The 23,428-nt window shown below is 33.5% G+C and overlaps 1 protein-coding gene across 2 annotated transcripts in view; it reads right to left on the reverse strand.

Annotated features, from left to right (window-relative positions):
• The window catches only part of LOC109537191 (hemicentin-2), a 295,811-nt gene that overhangs the window by 116,110 nt on the left and 156,273 nt on the right, over positions 1–23,428 (reverse strand). The window lies entirely within an intron of this gene.

Raw genomic sequence — 23,428 nt, forward strand, 5'->3', positions numbered from 1 at the left:
AGTAGCTGTCAAAACTTTCACATTTTTACGAATAACTCGGAAATCGTAAATTTTTCAGGTAAAACGGTTGAAACAAACATAAATTAAAATTGGACGGCCAATCTGAAAATAACAAAAAAAAGGGGGGGTTTTATTTAAAAAACCAGAGTTGGTGACTACCACACGTTTATAATGCACCCTGTATATTGGAAAGTAATTTTAGAATGTGGACCTTTTAAACGTCAAAAAATTTCGTTGGACGAATTTTCTTGTAAACTTCATATTTACTGAGATATCGCACTTTGACGCACTAATGAGCAACCCTGTATATAAATAATCTTTATTTCCTAAAGAAAAAGGCTATCGACCCAATAGGTCTTTCTGCCCTTTGATTATTATTAAACTGAAATTAATATAAAGTACTTTGAATAGAGAATTGTAATTGTATGTAGTTACTGGTGCTGAGCGTTTTGAATCAATTTAGCAGCTATTATGAAGTGGAATTTGCATGGGGAAGTTACATATTTGACATAAAAATCTCTACATTACGAGTGAAACTATATCAAATTACTGGAATTCTGCAGACTAAATTATACTTTTGAACTAAGCAAATCTAAATAGTTTTGATCGTCATATTTAAATATCGAGGAGATTTTAATGAAGAGCAGTTTTTACTAGTTCAAATTCAATGATAGTTTATGATTACCGCTTACATTTTCCGATCTTTTTGCTATTTTACTATCAAAATTATAAGTTACACTTTATACAGACGGAGAATATTTTTCATTGCCAAAAATGATAGTTACTGAGCACAGTGATTTGATGAGGACTAAACTAACTAAGCAAAAATAATAATAATAATAAAGTAAAATTTCTGCTAATAAAATTATTACCTTTTGATATTAAAAGTTTATGTTTAGCCCATTCTAAGAATAAATCTCCTTTTAATTCAGATCTGAAAAAAGTGTATACAGGGTGATTAAAATTGGCGTCATTCCTGTGGAGGTGTTGTCTGGCGCTATTCTAGGAGTACAGAAAAATTAGTAAAAAAATTAATTGTTATTAAAAACTGAGAGATGTGCAAAAAACAATATCAGAAATACGGCAGCAATGTTGTTCAAGGTAATCTGCCTAATTAACATTGCGCAAATACCTGTTGCTTCGTAATTATTTAAAACTCCGGTAACCATGGAATTCTACAGAGTGACAAAAAGATAGACAAGGATAAACGGTAAACTCAACAAGATTTGTTGACTGCGGAACGTACTTTTGAAATGTCAACCTGTTTTCATAACCTCGAATTGGTGTTTACAAATAAACCATACAACACCAAACATTTGAATGGTTAACCCCAAACAAGGTAGTGCCTGTGTAATCTCCTTATTATCCACTCTTATTAAGCAGCTTCTTGTATTCAGTTAATTAATGTGCTCCATTTGTACATGTGTGTGCTCCTTGTACTGTGTGTATCGTACAAACATGGTAGGAATGTAGCCCTTTCTAGGTATTTATTCGGTGCTTGGGAAACTGCCCCTGGAATTCCTTGATTCGATTATGTCCAATACTTGTTCCCCTGTGTCTGGGACCCGAACATCGATTGTCGTCCACTTTCTTCCTGGAACCACTATCCTCGCTCTTTGTCGGCGTGAGTTCTTTAAGCTTCTGCTATGTTACTGTAGCATTTGCCCTGAACTAATCGCATATCCGCAAATTCGTGAAAGGAAATTCAAAGTAAGTCACAGATTGACAAATTATTGTTATTATTGACAAGGGCTATCCACCTGTAACTATTTGTTAATGACAAAAAACATCATTGCAGCTGAGACTTTTCACCAAAAAAATGTAGAAGATAACTTTTTTAATATCAAAAATTTTCGTAATTTTAAGCCAAGATCGTAATTGTTCTTTTTGGATGCTTAAGTATTGCAATATGCTACCAATTAAACATGGTAATTAATTAAAACATGGTATTAAACATAAAACAATTTCAAAATAATGCTTAATAACAAAGTTCAAATTCGATCTTCAATTGTTTATATCTTCTAGACATTTTCGAAAAAAAAATTTCAATATTTTTCTCGTACTTCGCAAGTGAGCCTCTGTCACCCCTTAAAAGGAGTGACGCCAATTTTGAATCACCCTGTATGCTGCGATTTCAATTGTCGGTTCAAATGCATAGAGAGGTTTTTCAATGGCAAACCTTACCTACTATTGTAGGTAAACGAAAAATATATTATTTACTGGAATATTATTCTGTGCGTGCTTAGTGAATAATAAGTTCAGTTGACTAAGCTTAGTGTAAAATTCTTTGAATGGCAGATTTTAGCTTTAATTATTGAAGCAAAGCTATTCGATTGAATTGAGCAGTTAGTATCGACTGCTGGAAACTTACGTACATGAAATTAAAATTTTTGCTCTGCGCGCTGTGTGGGTTCTACACCCAATTAGGTTTTCGAATAGAGGAAATTGAAATAATTCATCAATCTAATAATATGTGCCTGGGCTTTATGTGGGCGTAGTGAGGATATCCAACCACGTTATCACGCGAAAACTATTATTAATTTCTGCTGCTGCTGCTACATTCTGCAGGATGTTTCAAGTGAAATATATGTATAAGTGCTTCTATTATTACTAACTTCTCTACCCTCTACTCTTGACACATGTTAGTTATAAAAGCTTTGTAACATGCACTCGACATTTCTTAGGCCCGTAATGCAAAATGCATTAAACGAAGGTGATGAGAAAACCGCATGCCATTGCGTATCATTCAAATTCCAGATATTTTAATTAAATAAAAACTGACAATTTACCCATTATGTGAAGGCACTCTGTTCGTAAAAGTAAAAAATCCGCATTTAAATCTAACATGTAATAACTCACGTTGTACAAAACCGTAACGTGCAAAGTCAACGGTTGTCCGTGAAACAGAATCAGATGAACATGTAGTACGTATAACAGGAAAACCGCTAAACTAAAAGTTTGGATGAACTTTATCATCCATCAGAATTGCTTTTTCGATTTTTAGAGTTGTATTGCTCAATGTTTTGAGTTTGGTATTCTGTTTTTATGATAGCGCATATATTTTATACAAAAGCTAGAAACTTCGGTCTGTTTTGCAGATCATTTGTTGTTTACAACATTAACATAACAGACGCACAGTTTCCCTAACTAGATGTATATTAGAATCGAAATTTCAGTTGCTCATAAATTGCTTGTGGCAAATAGTAGTAAGAAATAGGCATGAATAGACAATGAAGTGAAAGGCGTGATCCCTTATAACTGCCGGAGTTCTATTCTAGCGGATTCAGAAGATTCCTTAAAGATTTCCTGTGAATCACTCCCAAAGCAGTTTTACCGAGGATAGTAAAGCACAGCAGGGTAAAGGTTGCAATAAATACAGCAGATGGCTCTACCACTATTTGTTAGAAAAACTCGTTCCTTCACTTCACGTAAAACGATGCCTCATGTTTGAATGTTTCCATTTTGAAATTACTACATAGCAATTTTATCTTGCATAGTCTAGTTTTGAAGCCGTCTAATTTGTGCTCTATAAACATATTCTGTTTTATATTGGTTTCTAAACAAATATTAAGGAGAACAATATCCACGGAAATGAAAGTAGTTAGTAGTCTTTGCAGCATTTTGCTTTTAAGGCATGGAAAAACTCATCTGAAATATAAAGTATTCCGCTAAATGCCGTTTAACATTCTGTTTATGTTCTGACGTCCAATTGTCAATAGTTTTTTTTTTCACGCTTCTTAGCATTTGAATAATTCCCCCACATAGATATATGTATGTTGTATAACATGCTCTCTGTTGCTTATTATACATTATCTGTAAAACTATATTTTTTATAATGACTTATGGGTTTTTCATATTCTATAATTGGAAAATAATGGATAGAACAGACGAGAGGTGAACATATTGCAAATCAGCATATGGAAACCATTAGGCAAGTAAGCTGTAAATTAATATTCCCAATGCATTCTGTTGAAAGAAATCGGAGCATATGCAATTTTTTAAAGCGAGTGGCTCTGTTCGAATACCAATATAAAGAAGGGGTGAAACTTCGCTTTTCAACTGAAAGTTGCAGCAAAAACTTCCCTACATCCATTTCCAAAGTGTCTAGAAACCGAAAAATACGTTAGAACGCTATTTAATAGTTCAAATGATGGTTTGATATATCAGCTTGCATCCGGTGGCAAGGATTCTCGAGGTTGCTTACTCTGCATTTTTAATCTTTGTAAAGCACCGCGAAATAATTTTCAGATCATCCGTATATTTTAAAAGATTAGATTCGACTAAAAGCGTTTATACAATGACAATTTAAATGTTCTCCCTTCAGCGTATGTGCTAGCAAATTGCGTGTAACAATTTCGACTGTAGCTCTATAAAGGCATTGTTGAAATATCTGTTTTACAGTAAACCCTCTGGCAGATCAAGCTAGAAAATATTAGAACCTACATGTTTACATTTAAATGCTTCTGCACATTTATTGGTTCTAGTTAGATTACTAAATTAAAATTAGCTAGTTCCCATGTTATTAACCAAACGGGAATGGTTTGGGAGCCAATTCATAATGATCCACAAATCCTGGAAAATTCCCCAGTGATTATTAATAAAATATCAGGCAAATCGATTTAGGTGGGAAACGTTAGGATTTCTAAAATGGCCTTCAAAACGGAATCATATCTTCCAACGTAATATAAAAAGTGAAGCGGGTAGAGGTCAGACAAAATGAAAATTTAAACAGGGGATAATATAATGCGATTGTGGAGAGTAAGAAACGGCAAATGACGTTATATTTTGACTAAAATATTTTGGGATAAAGGTTCAAATAGTGTTGTTTGTCGAATATTTTCAGAACGACTTTAGGGAACGAATAAAATAGATTTTTATGCCAACATTGCTGCACATTAATTCATTCAATATTGGTCAACTGCTTTTCTAAATAAGCAGAGAGTAAAATATCATATTACTGAAACGATTTTTCCATTCACGGTGAGCTCATTGATTGCATGTATATGTATTTCGACCTTTCCTTGCAATTATCTGAAATCTCATGATAGAGTACAATCCATGATGAATGTTACTGCATTAATATTAGAATCGTCAGCTTCAAACTTAATTTTTCAGCAAAAGTTAGAACATCTTTTCAAAAATAAATTCACTTGATGATTACCTCATTTTGCACCTCATTTTGCTTCATTGTAAACCTAAAACCCCATTTTAATAACATTGCAGGTAAAATATTAATAAAGAAAGTTTCAAGTTGAAAACTTAACTCATTCCCTTTTAAGTAAATAAAAACTTTTCCTGTAACTTAAATACTAATATTCCAACCTACATTATTAGACATTAAAGCCTAGAAAATAATATGTATTTAGAGCTGAAGCGAAGTAGTAAATTAATAATAGATTTTTCTTTTTTTCAATTTATGAAGGTTTTTACGTAGTTGCGGCTACATAAAAAGCGACACAGTGCCTTTAAGTAGCATATAAGTTCACTTAATTTATCTGAAAAAAATATTCGCATTTTAATAATATAAAATATATAGAATTAATTTATTTTAGTTATTTTAGAAGTATGTTATTTCGCCACAATTTTCAGACGACTTGTATTTACATTCAAATTTCCCGTGCTTTCGGTAAAACTTCCTATAAAAGAGTTAAGCTTTAGATCAAAGTGCTGAAATTATTATCAAGCTGGTTTTAATTAGGGCATATATATAATATTGTAATGCTCAATTAAAACCAGATTTGTTAAAAAATTTAATTATTTTGTTCTTTTGACTAAAAATTCAGATTTATAAATATATTGGAGCGTATGCCCTGAAATCAATAACTTAAGTTACATTTTTAGGATCATTTCCGTATTTCAATTCTCAGTTTCTTGTAAGCCAATTACTGGGATTCGCGAGAAACACGATGTAATAATGCCATTTCCATTCCCCAGTTTTACATTTAATATTCCTTAATTATTTTTGTGTTGCTTAATTCGAATTCTGCACGTAGGATTACAGATAAATATACCAGCGAACCATTCTAAATTGACGCTTAATCCTCTTACGAGATTCAGTCGGTCAGCTTTAACTCGCGTTGGCCTGTCTAGAAAACACTAATGAGGAAATCTAATGTATTTTTCTTTGCTATTGAGTGCATATTGGGAACCATTATCTAGATCAGAAATGTTTTATTAATCTTTATTGATGAAAGCCGGTTGGAATAATAACAATTGCAAAAACGTGGTTTTACTCATATAACTACATCAATTTAATTCGAATCTGTATTATGCTGTTGCTGACGCTTTTTAACATATAAATTAAGTTAAATTTGAAAAGTTTTGAACTCCTATTTACTTCCGAAAGCTAAATATACTTTTGGAAGTAGCTGAATAGGTAAACCAGAGAAAGTTTTGAATCCTAAAATTGGCAAGTCAACTAGAAACACCCTAGGCGGAGTCATTTCCAACAATTTGTGGCTTGAAATGCTGACAATTAAAATTTCACTTAATGACTTAATGCAAGCATACCCAAACTCAGTCTGTAACTGTTAGAACTGACATTATGTAAAAATTAATAAATAGTTCATACGCGATTATTACATTTGCAACACTATGCATCAGACAAAATATAAATTTACGACCCTTTCAAAAACTAAAATTTTTTTCATTTTGGTATCAGATTTTACCATTCTATACACAAGCTAGAAATCGAAATTAAACAAGTTTTCCATACGGACTTGCTGATCTTCAAATTAATTAAAAAGCCCCTATATTTATCTGAATTTGCATGGTCATGATCTATTAATAGAGAATATTGAAGCACATTAAATTTGCATTCTCAAACTGAACTCACCAAATGCCGAAAATTGTTTAATCCTCAACCGGCTCTCAATCAATTTTCAGATAAATTTATGAATGAAAGAAATGTGTTGGTGTTTTTAATTTTTTATTTTTATTGAACTTATCCACAATGTAAATATATTTCGAAAGTTTATCTGCCTGCCAGTTTCGGATACTCCTGAAAGATCGAAGGTGCAGTCAAGATTATTTTCTGCATAAAATACTCGCTTGCATCTTTCGATCTCATCGTGTATTGCCCAGAAATTCTCTATACCGAGATTTTCCTGCTTGAAGCTTCCGATGTATTTCCCAAACCTAAATGAAAAGCTCGTCTTATTGCGCAAAGCGGGATTCACTATTCTGGCAGTAGTATCACAAAAATGAGCAGTAGGTGGTTGGGACTCAGCTATAGCATGATATTCGCCAAATTCACTAAAAAATGTATTCCGATTTTTTATTTGAACTGAAATCCAAACGTTATTCAGAAGTGTATGGTAGTGAGATCGTTTCTACTGATGCGAATTTAGCGAAAATAATTTAGGATTTCTAAATGTGTATTTCTATATGTTTATAATATTTTTGCATTTTCACATGCATTTTATTTAGCTATAGAGCTATATTTATAATGTATTACTTTAATTTAAAATAATAATCATCAAGGGACTGTTTCTTAGAATAATTAGAGGCTCGTTCATATGGGATTATTATCATTTCTACAGTTTTAAAAAAATCTACAGTTAAAAAATGTATAAGTATTAACATTTGTTGAACATCAATGAAGCAAAAGTGGCCTAAGTAGAAAGATTGTTGAAAAACTTACATTGATTTTCACAAAACATTTTTTATAGGAAATGTTTTATCTGGTGTCGAAATCAAACATCTAATGTAGTTTTAATTAGGCTGCTCAGGATTTATAGAACAATTGACTGAATAAGTAATGAATTCTCACAACTAGCGGAATCACTTCAGTTCATTGATCTTACATGGTTATACCAATATTGAACAATCTAATCGACCAATCTGAGCAATAAAACTTTTACCAAATATTGTTGTTCCGAATCAATTTGGTGCAAAGTTACACAGAACTAAATTTGAAAAGTTAACGTTTTAATCAGTCTGCGTGTAGGGATAGTTTAAGCAAATTGCAGTCGGATCGAAAACTTATTATCTCGCAGATACTTCTAAAAGATGCATTTATTTAAGTATGAAAACACGTAAGACTTGAAAGTTTAATCTCTCGCTGCAATTATAAGTTTACTAATTGGTTTTTAACGACAAAGTAAATAGTGTAGTTAAATGAAGGGGTATAATCACACTTTCGTTTAGTGACAAAAATCAAAGACATGCATTGGCGAAAAATACATCAAAGCAAAGATTTCGTGGAGAAACAGCGGAGAAAAGAAAGTCCAAACAATAAGCACTTTTAGTTATACCCTTGCTTAAAAAAAGTATTAAGAAAACTTTCTCGTTAATACAAAGGAGAAATAATGTAGCGAAAAACCTGACAAACGGTTCTTTTCTTATTCAACACAGACCTCATATTTCTCTAGGTTGCTCACCCTTTCTGGCCGAATTAATATATTGCGACGTTTTAGAATGCAGTTTATTATAAAAGTTTGCTGATATTTCGAATTTACTTTCGGGAAGTGGATTTAATTTTATATAAGTCAGCAATCCAAAATATTGGCTTAGAGCAGAACGAGAGCAGAAAGTTAATAGCTGGCCATTTTATATACTAAGAGAAACTGTGATGTTGCCGTATTTTTAGAACACTGAACTTGTCTAGTTCTCATATTTGTACGCTGAATTTCACAGCAATTTTTTTAAATCATGCGCTTTGGTTGAAAATTCCCACCAGGGTTTCATTAAACTTGACAGTTGAAAATCAAATCAATAGCCGTTTCCATAAATTACCTCTGGTTCAATAAAGTTCTTTAGTTGTCTGGAGGGACTGAATCCTGATAAGACTCGTAGAACTTCAGGAAGAAATAGTTATATCACAGTTATATTTCTCTACGAGAAAAGCGATTTCGTGCGATTGTTGAGTGATGAAGGATTTGTTTTGAACCTTAAAGTGTCTGATACACGTCAGGGCATAATGTGAAATTGGACATGGAAAAGTTGAATTAAACGAATAAAGCTCCAATAACATTAAAACATTTCCTTTGATAGAATCTTCCCTGAAAGCTTCAAAATGACAGCAAATTTTTTAAGTTATGTATTCTCGTCAGAGATGTAAAACTTATCACAGAATTAAATAAACCTCGAACGCAGTGGAAAAATCAATTCAGAAAATTGCACTATTTTCGTGCTTAGATAAAAATGAGATCAAATCCGCAACTTCCCTAATAATTGTTTCCATTGTAAACATTTGCTCAAAAGCTCTTAAGATAAAAAGCTTTGATTGTGTGTGTGTGTGTGTGTGTGTGTGTGTGTGTGTCTCAAAATAAATCAACAACCCCTGTTTCTTGTAAGTGCAATGCTTTGTCGCTATTACGTGTGCGACAAAACACTTTCAGTAATTATTATTTGACTAGGCTGAAACCACTACCTATGTAAGCACAATTCCGACAATAAATCTTTATCTGTAATTATTTGTCATGTTTATTGTTTTTTTTTCGCAATCAGACCAAATAAGCCAATAATGTGCAATAGTAATTATCTTCGAGTTTGACGCTGATTAAAGTAATTTGGTTAGTAACTTTGTCGAATAATTACTACATCTTTAACAATTACTCACTGAAAGTCTGTATTTAAGTTTCAGCGATTTACATTCCTCATTGACATTTAAAGTCATTATTATTGTTGTTATGATCTTGACATTTCCAACCAATTTTATCTTTCTCTCATGATATGGTTTGGCATTTTTTCCTGGGTATGTTGATGTCAATTTTAATGAACAACCGTGAACTAAAGCTTGCTCAACATCAGTTTTCCACGATTTTTTACGTAAATCAAACGGTTTTATCCAGTCTGCTAGAAATCAGTTCTACCGAAATTGAATGTTTTCAATATCCAAATATTTTAGAAGAAATACATAAATCTATACAAGTGTAACTTGTCTCGGATTTTAAATAAAATAATAGACGATTCCGAGTACAGTTTTATGTAATTTTGCACGGTGCATAGATCCAGAATTAGCAATTACATTTGAATACAAACCATGTAGTATTCACATTGTTAGTAAAGCGAAGCATAACATTTTATACCTCAAAGTAATACACAAACCAGTCCCAGAAGACAATCGCACATATGCCAAGACCAGATAGCTACTTGAAAAATTCAGTTCAATGATATGAAATGCGGATGGCATTTTTATAGCAAAAAGGTTCTTTTCGCAATCAACGTCTAGATATTAAATCGTGAGAAGCTCAACTGAATAGACGTCATTCAGATCCAGGTCCAACAGATCAAATAAAAAAATGGTACTTAATAGAAAAAGGGCGTAGCAAATATAGAGCGTACAAGAAAAATATTTGGGATTCTTACAGTACCAAGGCCCTTCTCTTCAGAAATTATTTTGGACAAAGCTGAAAGTCGTCTGTTTTATGAATAAACCCATTTTGAGGAAAAGAACAAAAGCCCACTTGAACCGCTGTTTCTCTACACATGTTCATAAACATTAGCATTAATGAACCAAATCTAAGAACCAAAAATATAAACAATGCTTTAAAGAAGGCGATATTTCTGTCTCTTTTTCTTGTCGTATTATCACTTTCTATAAATCCTCAAAATATCTATTGGTACTTCATCAATATATACGTGTTTTTGTTCTGGATGAGGCAAAGTCAGGTAATGGCAGCTATATTTTACAATTATCTCAATCAAATCTGGCTTATGGAGCCTTTATCGACACTGTCCGGCTTCAATATCGATAAATCCTATTTTGCACTCGGATTTGCTCATAATTTGTTTGGGGAATCAAGCTGATGTGTTCCAAAATTATGTTCTTCTATTGTCCTAATAAGTAGATGATTTATGCTTTTGTTCCGAAACAAACTCTTCTATTTTTAATGCAGGCTCGTCTTTTTCTATTAAGCATATTTTCCTGAAAGTGTATAAATCAAACTATGAAGCCAAAATAATTCTATTATGGTTTCAACTTGTGTAAATTATTGTATGATGGAATACCTGTACTTACAAAACATTGCCTGCCGCTGTACGAGACAGATTCCCATATGCTCCATAAAATTTATTAACTTAGATAATCAACAAAAAAGGGAATGATTTGTGGATGCGTTTTCTATGTCACCAGGGTCGCAAACAAAAAAAAGCATCAACATATTTGAAATTTATTTCCCGAAAGAGTTTTTGATATCGATTTTTTAGCCGACTCGCAGAGTTCTAAAATCTGATAAACAATGGTATTGTTTTTACTGCTTCTGCTGTTTTAACGTCATTGGGAAAACATTTCAATATCATTATGTATAAACTGTTGTTACATACCCATATTTTGTCTTGCCGGCTTTGACTTTGTTGGTTACATGTATTTATCCTCCCGGTAGATTAGATTTACCTAGAACAAGGAAAACATTTATTAGTTCAACAGTTGGATAAGATAAAATCGATATTCCTGATTTTTCACTATTAATTTAAACTTTTCCTGTGGCAGAGAAAGTCACAAAAAAGAATTTACTACGAAAAATAAACGTTTTTCAGCTATAACATTGAAAAATTCTTGTTTGTTTTACATAATTTATCGGTTTTAAAAATTCGTAATTTGGAAAATCCTGGAACATGTCTCTCTTTCCGCATAGTGTCGTATACGCAACTACGGTAATTTTCAAATGCATTTTCACCTGTCTTTTTATTCTTGTAAACTGACTTGTTTTTGCAAAAAAATTAGAACATCCGAAAAATGCAATATAGATGTAAAAAATAATCCACAATTATTGGCGTTAATTTTGGACTTTCATATAAAGACATCGGCAAGTTTTACCGAGATATATTGCCCTTACGCTAGGAGCAATCTATAATATGAAGACTTTCAATGCAGTTGAGTGAGTGAAAATATAAAGTCTTGGTTACCCGGCCAATGTAGCGTCGTGTGATGCTGCAAAGGCTCTGAAGGAATTTTAATCAGGCCTTAATAGCAAGGGAAGGTAAGAAGACGCACCGCAAAATTTCTAGATTTATGGAGCACATTGGAAATTTAATCGGTTGGTGGGTGAGCCGCAAATTATTGAGGAAAAAATGTTCGGAAATCGGTTCTACGTTGTTTCGCCATTTGCTTTCAAAATTAGCGTTATTCTGATATTAATGATTTTTGATTAAACATAAGTATGTGCGGATATTTAAACTATTTACTCAATCCATATTTACCAAACTCTCATTTTACATCACACCGACATTGAAAATCAAATCATATAAAATAAAAGCTTAGAATTTCTGGACACGTTCGCAACTTGCTAAATTGTTTTAAGCCGACAGATAGGGAAATTCCGGATGTATACCTAAATTAAATTATTTTCCGAAATGCTGTTAGTTTTGCCGATGAAATTGTGCAAATAACACAACTCTAGTGTTTACGTTATCGAATTAGGTAATGGTTTCACATGGTATGTATTCGGTCATATAGGGTAGTGAATAAATTTCGATACCTTGAAAATTCCGATATTGAAATTGATCTCGGTTATTTTGAACAAATAGGTAACATCTATTGAAAAGTGCTCCGCTTTTCCCGGGCCCGATTGGAACTGTTTCGCTCACATCTACGATAAACATCTTCAGTAGCGATGTGCATTTTTTAATAACTTTACCATGATCTACAAACTATCTTTTTCGTTCAGACAGTTTAATTTTTATATATTTTTCTGAGTTCTGGTGATCTTACACACTTTAAACAAAAACTGCTGTGCTTGTAGAAGCCACACAAATAATATTGGATGTTTCAATTTTAAACATTTGTTTTGCGTAAAAGGTAAATAGTTGTGTATTAATATGAATGTGAATATAATTCGTCAGTACTTTACAGGAGTCTTTGTCTCTCAACTCATTAAATTCTCTGTAGCTCCCTCAAACAGCTAGAGAAATATTTTCCGATGAAAATCTGAATCTGAACTAATATGCTTTGTCTAAAATCGGGCCACCGATAAATTTCCACAGCTCAGCGGTGACATTCGTCACATTTCAAATAGCGCTTAATATCCCAGGTGCATAATTTTGCCAAAACGGGTTTCATACTTTATAATATCGGTATTTTGTATTGCTAGCTCAGTTTAATCATAATTCCGCTGTGCTACTGACTGCAGCTTCGCATTATTCACTATTTAATTTTCGGCAACAAATCACTGACAAGAATGCGCACTCCGGGCATCATCATACACTAAAAGCTAAACAGGAATTTATTTGTAAACCACATCTATATGCATTGAAAATACTAATTGCTTATTGCTTCGTTCAGGTCAGATTGTGCTTATTCAAAGTAAAGTTGCTCACTAATAAGTTTCGGAATTATTTTCACGGCATACCTTTAGTGAGAAATCTGGCGAAATCGATATCCTTCGTGCAAGCCAAGCTGGGTCGGATTTCCGAACAGTTATTTGGAACTCGGACTGAAAATAGTCTGGCTATCTTCACCACTTCTTTAATACATTTGACAAATAGTAGTTCATCCTCAAATAAGGTACTTATATGAGCGTCAAATAAGATCATTGTTAGTTAGAACTCGCATTTGCATTTTTCCTAGGAAAATAACTAAGCGTCACAAAAACCAAACTCTTGAGAACTTCAAATATGTTGACAGCTTCTGATAAGCGTGCCATTATTTAAAAATATGTCACGTTTTCTTATTACATCGTGTACGTTCAGGAGAGTTCATTTTACACGTTAAAGAAAAAACATTGTTTTCGGGCGCCTTGGCAATATGCCTTTTTATATACATACAAAGTATAATATAATGTGAATAATATTTCCATATAAAATATAATATGGCTATCTGGTTACCACTATGAAAGAATACGTTACTGAGCTCTCGAAATTTACTGCTACTTACACAGTGACCTTTTGGCCATAAGCCAACCTCGAAGAATTATGATCGACATTCATTGTATATATCATTAAAATGAATTTATCTAATTTTTCGGCTGCTCATTACAGTTTAAAAGTTCACGGGTTCAGTAAATTCGAAGTTTTAATACAAAAATATAATAGTGGAGAAAAACTGACATAGTCAAAGGAGAAAACAAACATTTTCGTCGGTTTTGTTTGCAGGAATTTCAAATATCTAAGGTCTAATTTTTGTAAAGCTCAATTATTGAGCGCAAAAATTTACTTCAAAGATGTTCTGTTAAAGTTGATAAGCGAGCCAAATTTAAGACATTTTTATAGAACGTCATTACTTATTCGTGTACCACTCGATTTATCGTGATATTTGTGGTTTATCTTCAATATTTTGACGGAAAACATAACGTATAATACTGGCGCTCTCACTATATCTCGATGTTCCTCCATATTCTAATATGTACTAAAATATATATGTTTCTCAATTTCTCTTATTTATGACAAACAACACGCAGAATTACAACGCAACAAACAGTTCCTCCCGTCAAAGCGTGCTTTTATATCCACCCTGAAAATCATATAAAAAGTTTATAGAGCATATGTATGCATCTTTGTGCTTTAAATTTCATTCACAGAATCCGTTGAAGGTCTAACAGAAGAAAGTTTAAACAACGGTGTCACAGTTGAAGAAAAAAAACCAAAAGTTCCACCTTTATTTGTTTACGGTTCTATAGCTATTAAGCTATTAATTGAATTACTGGTGAAAACATCGAAACATCGAAGCAATCATCCAACGACATACGTGAGTTAAAAAAAAATAATGCAAGGGCCCATGCAACAAACGAGTACTATAATGAACTTAATAACAACTCTTGTCTCAAAAATGAGCCTAAATGGTCAGACACATTAAACTAGCAGCTTGGAACGCCAATGGCTTAGCTCAGCATACATTAGAAATACAAGCTTTTATTAAAAACCTAGAGATAATGCTCATTTCAGAAACGCATTTTACCACAAAGATTACGTTAAAATGCGTAAATACACCGTGTACAACACACAACATCCTGATGGTACAGCACATGGAGGAACCGTCATCATTGTAAAAAACACTATTAAGCATCACCTGCATATAAGGTACGAAAAATAACACATACATGCCACTACCATAAGCGTCTTAGACTGGGATGGGCCAATAACCATCGCAGCTGTTTATTGTCCACTAAAGCATGCAGTAAAAAAGAAAGATTTTGAGTTCTTTGACGCATTGGGACATCGTTTTATCGCAGGAGGAGACTACAATGCGACTCGGACCGAGGATCAAGACTTACGACTCCTTAGGGCCGAGAACTTTTTAAGGCTATGCAAGGCAAAAATATGCATCACTTATCTACCGGGGAACCAACCTACTGGCCGACCGATAGGAGAAAAGTACCCGATGTAATTGATTTCTGTGTAGTTGGAGGAATTTCTATAAACTTTCTTGAAGTCAAATCGTGCTTTGAACTATCATCGGACCACTCGCCAATGATGATAAGACTCAGCTCAAAAATAATAACAAAAGCGAAACCACCTGCTCTTACCTCAAAACGTATTGACTGGCAAGGCTTCAGGAGCATCATCACTCAAGATGCACGCATATCACTGCACGACAAAACTAAACTCAACAATGCTGTGATAGAACTAAAAGACCTCCTACATGACGAAAAAAATTAAGCGGTTTAAAACGACCTGAAAGAACTAACTGCTACCGAAGCCACAGAGTAGGTACTCACTATGGAGAGCCACAAAAAAACTTAAAAGATCTTCGATAGCAATACCTCCTATAAGAATGGAAGGCGAAAAACGGGCAAAAAGCGATTCGCAAAAAGCCGATATGTTTAATGCCATCCTAAGAACAGGCTATTTACCTCGACAATGGAAAGTAGCTCAAATCATAATGGTACCCAAACCACCAGGAAAACCGGTAGAAGGTATAAAATCTTACTGCTCTATCAGTCTGCTGCCAATATTGTCCAAGCGGTTTGAAAAATTATTCTTACAATTGAAAATAAAACCAATACTAGACGCAAAACAACTCATTCCCAACCATCAGATCGGCTTCAGACAGAAACATGCTACAATTGAGCAAGTATATCGTATAACGTCCATAATCAGCAAAGCATTTAAACAAAAAATTACTGCACCGCGGCATTTGTGAATGTTAGTCAGGCTTCGGATAAGGTCTGGCATATCCGACTGTTATATAAAATCAGAAGGATCCTTCCGGACAAGATTCGTCCTAGTAAAATTCAATGAAGAATATACAAGTTTAAGGCCGATTGAGTCTTGAGTGCTCCTTTGCAATGTGTTGGGGCCGTTGCTTTACCTCTTTCACACTGCAGACTTACCAACAAATTCAAATTGTATGACTGCCACATTTGCTGACGATACTGCAATTTTAGCCACACATAGGTATACACCCGACAGTTGCGTCTGACATCCTGCAGAATAACTTAACATTGGTACAGGAATGGCTGAAGAAATGAAGGATTAAGGCCAATGAAACTAAAAGTGTACAAGTAACTTTTACCAGGATTGCCCTCCTGTTCACTTTAATAATTTGCAAATACCTCAAGCAAGGCAAGCACTTGGAAGACCTGGGATGCACTTGGATCGGCGCATGATATGGCGTTCTCACATTTTCACGAAAAGGAAACAACTAGGCCTTAAACTAAGAAGATTGTACTGGTTCGTACGATTTTGGACGTCCCGTGGTATGTACCGAACGGTCTTATTCGCCACAATCTTAAAATGTCAAGTGTTAAAGACGAAGTCACAAACTACATTTCTATTTACGGGCAACGCGTTAGCGCCCATCTTAACCAACTTGAGGAAATACTCGAGGACTTGGAGGAGTCCATTTAACATCAAACTGAAGATATTTAATCGTACAAACCTAACTACTAGATTTAAGTCATACTTTTTGAAAACCCAGTAGTCAAAAACAATTAATTAGTTAATTGACTTAAAATAGGGGATTTGGATGGCCAATCCCGTACATGTTGAATTGTATGTCAGTTTCTAGAAATAGTATGTCAAACAAAATTTCTGAATACCTTCGGGTAGTTTGTAATATTTCTGAGAGATAATAAAAAAAAGAATACGGTTCGAATTGACTACTGGATATTTAAATGTAGCTGAATGGAACTATTTTACTAGCTATAAGTTAAGCTGTATTAAAGTCGCGCAACTATATATTTTTAATAATAGTCCTTTTTATACACATCTCCAAGCTCGTTTTATACACGTGAATAAATACGATATCAAAGAGGAAATGCTAGAACACGTTTAATTTAGGTACTACATTCTGAAACAGAAGTCAATTATTATAAATTTAAATTGAATTCGTGCTCGTTTTAATGTCTCCCATATTTTCAAAAATAATTTGCGAGCATCCATACGGCCATGTATACATATATGATATGAATGCGAACCTCGTTTACGTGCACCATTATTATCTATATTGTCAGTTTTTATGTCGCTTAGGTGATTTAATTATATTTATATTAAACTGGATAACATTTTAACGGTCACAAGCGCGATATAACAAAGTTTCTCGTCGAAATCTGTTGACAATTATTTATTTAAATATATCAACGTCAATCTATTTTATGCGGCATTCATTTCTGTTCAGGTTTTCTGAATTAACTTAAAGAGAGGAAATACCAAAAACAATGTGGGGTGCACGTTTTGCCATATAAATCAGAGTTTGGTATTTTTGTTCATTGTCATTGTTTACCGGTCTAACTGAAACAACTCGATATTATTGGCTAAACCCCAACGACATTCATCCGGAAGAAGAACAATCGATATAGTGTTGATTTAAGCCCTTCCTGAATTCTCCGGATGCTTTATTCGGTACAGTACGTTATTACAATTTAAAGGGTAACAACACTTATTTGGAAATAGTTGTGTTTTTCTTTACGTTCAAATCTAGTTCACACAATGCATTTAATACTGAACATTTATTTGTTCAACTTTCTCGTTGTATTTTTCTCGGCAGATCAAACAGTGTTTTTGGCTTTGCCTCCAAATGCCCTGAAATGCACCGTCGCATTTCAGCCCTAACCTGGAAGGTTTGTCTATCTTCAATTGATCAAAGATTCAATTGTTAATTTTTTCTTTATTTATTTGATATTGTTTGTCAACACGCAATGAAAATATCAAATTCCAAGACTCCCGCTTTCAAATCCTTACACGCTTTGGTTAGACGATAAGTGTTAACAATGAACACTAAATATGAGCAGCGGTTCAATTCTCTTGGGAAATCCTTGAGACTAATATTCGTATACATCAGCTATATTGTCAGGTTATTTCAGACATGTGCCTCGATATAAAATTATTATCTCAAATGGGTATAAAGATGTCGCTTTGCAATTATCATCTATAATGAGGCGTTCGATACCGTTGCTTTTTGAAGAAATTTTGCATACTTTATGTGAATTATTGAGACTTTCGCTTGCACTTTATATCTTGTACAAAAATTTATGCCAATATAGACCTTGACTCCTTATATTCACTTCATTTCCAGAATTTTCAGTTCTGGAAATTTTTCCGAACTTCTAATCGCTGAATCTATATACACAGACTTTAATTTTGACCTGTAACAACACTGCACTTACTTACAATATTCGTTGCACGTTCATTGTGCAAAGGGCGATCAATAGAGGACACTGAACTAAACCAATAGATAGTTCCTGTTAATTGCTGTATGCTCATTACTTTAGAATTCCTAAGACTCCCAACTAATGATGGCTAATTTGTGGCTTCTCAGCAGCTAGGTAGCTCAGGTTTAGTTGCCAAGTTTGACTTAAATTATTGTTCCTAGACTTGTACGTAATGAAGATAGTTTCCACTTACTTCTGCTAAAATCGATATCTTAGTGGGCTTTTTATCTAGCAAACTCATCACCATAATAAATGATTTGTTGCCTCCTATTTATTCAAAAATTGTAAATTTTTCGCTGATGTCGAGTGCGAAAACGCACCAAAATTGTTCAGTTCGTCAAGCGACTCTACTAAGGATTTCCGTATATTGGAAATCAATAACCATACATATAAATTGTATTGCGTAAGGTTTTGTCTTTTGCATGAGGTTTGTATTCAAAAATGATCCTTTAAACACTGAAATTAACTGAACAACAAAGCAGGAAAAGCAACAGAAATATGAAATTCTTTAATCACTCTTGTGGTGTTGTGCACACTAAAGTTTCCTAGTAGCTGCAATGTAAAAATTCATACTAATTAAATGATTTACTTAATTCCAGCTTTTTTTCCCGTTAAGTTAGTCGAACCTCGAAACACAATTGCGAAGTTCTATATTAAATCTGGTAGCCCAAGAAGCAAATAAAAAGTTTCCAAAAGTTATATTTTCATAAAGTCTGTTTTCCTTCAACGGTTCATAATAAAATAGGGTTTTAATGGTAGGTGAAAATTTTGTTTGGGGAACTTTCCACCGCTTTAAATAAAATCACCAACTTCGATATTAAAATAGTAATGAAGTTTTCTGTTTTATTAATCACAATAAATTGATGATTGATGACTGATGGAAAAAGTGAAAAATGCTACTCGGTAACCACTTATTTCAGAATCGGAAAGGAGAATTAAATCCAAAAAGCGTGAAAGTGTTAGGGAGTTCTACAAATACTATTGCTTGGCCAATATTTAACTAGTTAGACATAACAGATGTGACATGCGAAAGCTTCCGGTATAATATGACTGCGTAAAAGACTATTGTATAATAATTTTCCAAGAGTTTTTGAGACAGCCTTTATGATGCGATAATATATTATAACAACATATGCCGAGCAAACAGGCAAAAAACTCTAAAACGGTTTTTTGGTTCCGATTAAATTAGACAAAAAACAGCCATTTATCCAGCATTTTATTTCGTAATTTAAAACCGACCAACCGCTGGACAAATAAAATATAATACTGCCATTAATTTAACTAACAAAGTGCCAGGTCCACGAGGCCAGGATCCAGGAGAATATAAATTTTCGGCCCAGACTTCCAGAGAGTTTGACACATCGGTAAGGTGGAGGGCATGTTTTTCAGTAAAAGCTTTTAATGGCGTGATAATTGTATGGAAGGGGTCCTTTTCAACACCATAAATCTCCTCAAGATGCACAGTTATGCAAAAAAAACAGTAATAGCAATATCCCCTTGTGAAATTGCAAGACTGTACTTAAACATCGAAATACAAGTAGAAATAAAATAAAATAACTGTTCAAAGATTCTGATTTACAGGAAATGCTTCCATGGTAGATCCTTCAGTTATACATCAGTTCACTTTGTATTACGCTTTCAGAGATCAAAGAAGATTGTACATAATAAATGCGAAAGTGAGTTTCTTGCAATCCTATCAGAGAACAATACGCCGTATCTATAAAGCTACCACGAACATTTTATAAATAATGGGGCATCCTTGAAGGCTGAAAAAGTAGTAAAACATGGATATCTAACAACTTTGACGTTGAGCAAGCCATGTCTTATATTAAAAAGATTCGAAAGTATTCTTTTACAGACAACTTCGATAGTTTTCTAAAATTTTATGTTTTTTTTTTCAAATCAAAGAAGCATAGAAATACGACAAACAAAAATTATACCTACAGAAAATAACGATATTTATTGCCATTATAGACTGAACAAATACCAATGAAAACAATAAGTTTAAAATCTGATTGGTGATTGAAGTGATTCTCTATATGATCTCCGTTTGGCTGTAAACATTTTCTAAAATGAATTTTAGGTAAAACGTTTCAAATATCGACGGCTGAGGGGAATAACCGGCTAACTCGCAGTCCGGCTCAAGAAGAGACTAACTCGCTATCTGTTACAAGAACCGGCTGACTCTCAGTTCGCTTGAAGAACCGGCTAACTCACCACTCGTTTAAAAAACTGGTTAACTCAGGTGCGTTTTCATTTTCTCTAAATTTGTAGTGGCAGCCTCTGCACGATTCCTGTCAAATATACGCTATTAACAATTCTAAAAAAAAATGGCCTTTACATTCGCAATTTTTCCAAAATTATTTAAAATTATTGAAATCGTTGTTTCTTGCATCCTGGTAAATTCGTCTTTTGGTAATAAAAAGTTCAATGAGGGTAGGTGTACCAACACAGCACAGGGTCATTTAGGTAGACCACACATTAGTGCAAGTTTTGTTTCCGGTCATAACGAGTAGTGCAGAAACCATGTAAAATAGATTTAGCACTCTTGCTTTGCTCTGCTCTTGCATGTACGAAAAATATAACCTAACTTTGGTATTTTAAATACAAACCCCTACTTTCTTTAGCATGGTTGGGTTGGCCTTCCAATTGCGAGTTTGGGTGATCTTGGTTTTGCTAATTTATCTCTTACGATTTTTTATATATGTGATTTGTTTATGAAAAAAGTCATTACTGATGTTTAGGAACAAGCTATATCTGAGGAACGATTCAACATTCAAAACCCAAATTTGGTAGGTAGCTGAAGCTCAGACCCGAGAGAGTTTCCCAGATGAGGGGTCTCCATTAAGGTATCCATTCTGAAACATATGAGTGCATGCAGCCTACAAACATTGACTTAAAAAAATGTAATAAAATCAGTTTTTTTAAATCGCACCTACTAACTTTTTTGGTCCTGTTTACCTAGTTTAGTTTATTATTGTAAAATCATAGCAAAATATTCAAACATACCCAAAAAAGTTTGTAGGTGCCATTTAAAAAACTGGTTTTTCGACTCTTTTTCTGTCAGTGTTTGTAGGCTACACATACTACAGATTGGGTACCTTAAGGTCATATTGGGAGTTAGCTTGAGTGTTCAGTTAATTACCTACCGAATTCGGGTTTTGAATTTAGAAGCGTTCCTTAGATATAGCTTGTTCGGTAAACAACTGTAATGGCATTTTTTTCTTAAACAGTTCTATAATAAAATAATACAGCTATTAGAGATAACTAAATTAGAGTTTCCCATATTTGCAATTGGGAGGACAATCCAACCATGCTAACAAAGTGAGGGGTTTGGATTTAAAATAAGAAAATTAAGTGATATTGAGTTGGAAAACTGCTAATGCACGGTCTACGCAATTCACCCTGTATAGCAGCATTGCCAGTAAGTATTGAGTTGTGAAATTTTTAAAAATATTTCGACGCCTACCAAAATAAATCAACATTTTTCAAACTATCTCAATAATTTTCAATAATTTGGAAAAAAATTCCATTTTATAGAGCGGCGACTTAGAGACAGCTTCAATTTTTTTCAGGATATTTCATATCGTATATTTAACAGGAATGGTATATTAGAATCGTTCAGGGCTGCTAGTACAAATTTAGAAAGAGAATAAAAACGCTCCCGAGTTAACCGGTTCTTCAAGCGGGCCCGAGTTAGTCGGTTTTTCAAGCGGACCCCTCAGCCGTCGGTATATTAATTATATATTTAATGAGTTATATATTTTATTGGTAGATATTAATATTGTTATATACATCCAGTATATTCTAAGGCATAAATCATCAACATTTGTAACTGGACTTTCGTAGAGAATGTTCTTCAAATAACTCTAAAGAAAATAATCAAGAGACGTTAAGTCAGGGCTACTAAAGGGCCATGAGATAAGTGCGTTTTTAATAAGTGTTGTTCTCTTCTTTCTTCCCAGTCTTTCTTGTTAAACGTGTTTTAAGATCGAATATGTTTTTTTAGTTTGGAAGAACAAATGCAGAATATCGCATCATAGAAAGAATAATACCTATTTGTTTATGTTATAACGAAAATGAAAATATTTTAAAGGTTGAGTGAAAATGAGCAACTTTAGTATTTACCACATTTCACAATTTTTTGTGATCCAGAGGGTGTGTGAGCTTATAAGTAAACATCCTGTTCGATTAAAAAACCGTCAATTAAATGCGGTTTGTAAATTTTATTCTTATTACTATTTGGGTATATCGTATTCTAATTTTCTGCTGATCCGTTAGCTTGACTAGTGGTTGCACGCTTTAAAACATTTAATTAAAATCTGATTGTTGTAAAATTTTTCAGCTTCTTCAACCCAATTTAAAGACTTACTTTAAGCAATAATTTAGATTGCAAAAGATACATCCTCCGAAGTACACAGTTATGCAGTTTACTAAAGAAAGCAGTATTTCGGCGATGTGGACGCAATTTCACGTTACACCGCCTTTGAAAATTGAAGAATACAATTTTAGAGGTTTACTTCCTTACAACTCGCACCGAGATTTTTACAAGTTGTATGTTCAAATTAAGCTTGAATTATTCACTGAAAGAAATCGGGTGTTGTGCCGACAAGAAATATCCAGCTGTTTATATTTTGGATAATAATTTCAACTCAGAATTATAACACATAAATGAGACTTCTCTTTTCGGTAATGTATGGCTAAGCTTTTACAAGTGTGAAAATAGTTCCATCACTAAACCTCACAATCCGATTATATGCCGAAGGTATACATTGTTTTATCTTCTATCACGGTAACTCATTGCAACAATGTGGCTTTGGTAGGATAAATGGCAGCTACACTTCAGCATAAAGAGCTAAATTAATTTGATATCGAATTTGAGCTGAAATGGAAGGTAT

This window comes from Dendroctonus ponderosae, unplaced genomic scaffold (genome assembly GCF_020466585.1).
Source record: "Dendroctonus ponderosae isolate FM_Combo_2020 unplaced genomic scaffold, Dpon_F_20191213v2 Dpon_F_20191213_1, whole genome shotgun sequence".
In the NCBI taxonomy this organism is placed as follows: domain Eukaryota; kingdom Metazoa; phylum Arthropoda; class Insecta; order Coleoptera; family Curculionidae; genus Dendroctonus; species Dendroctonus ponderosae.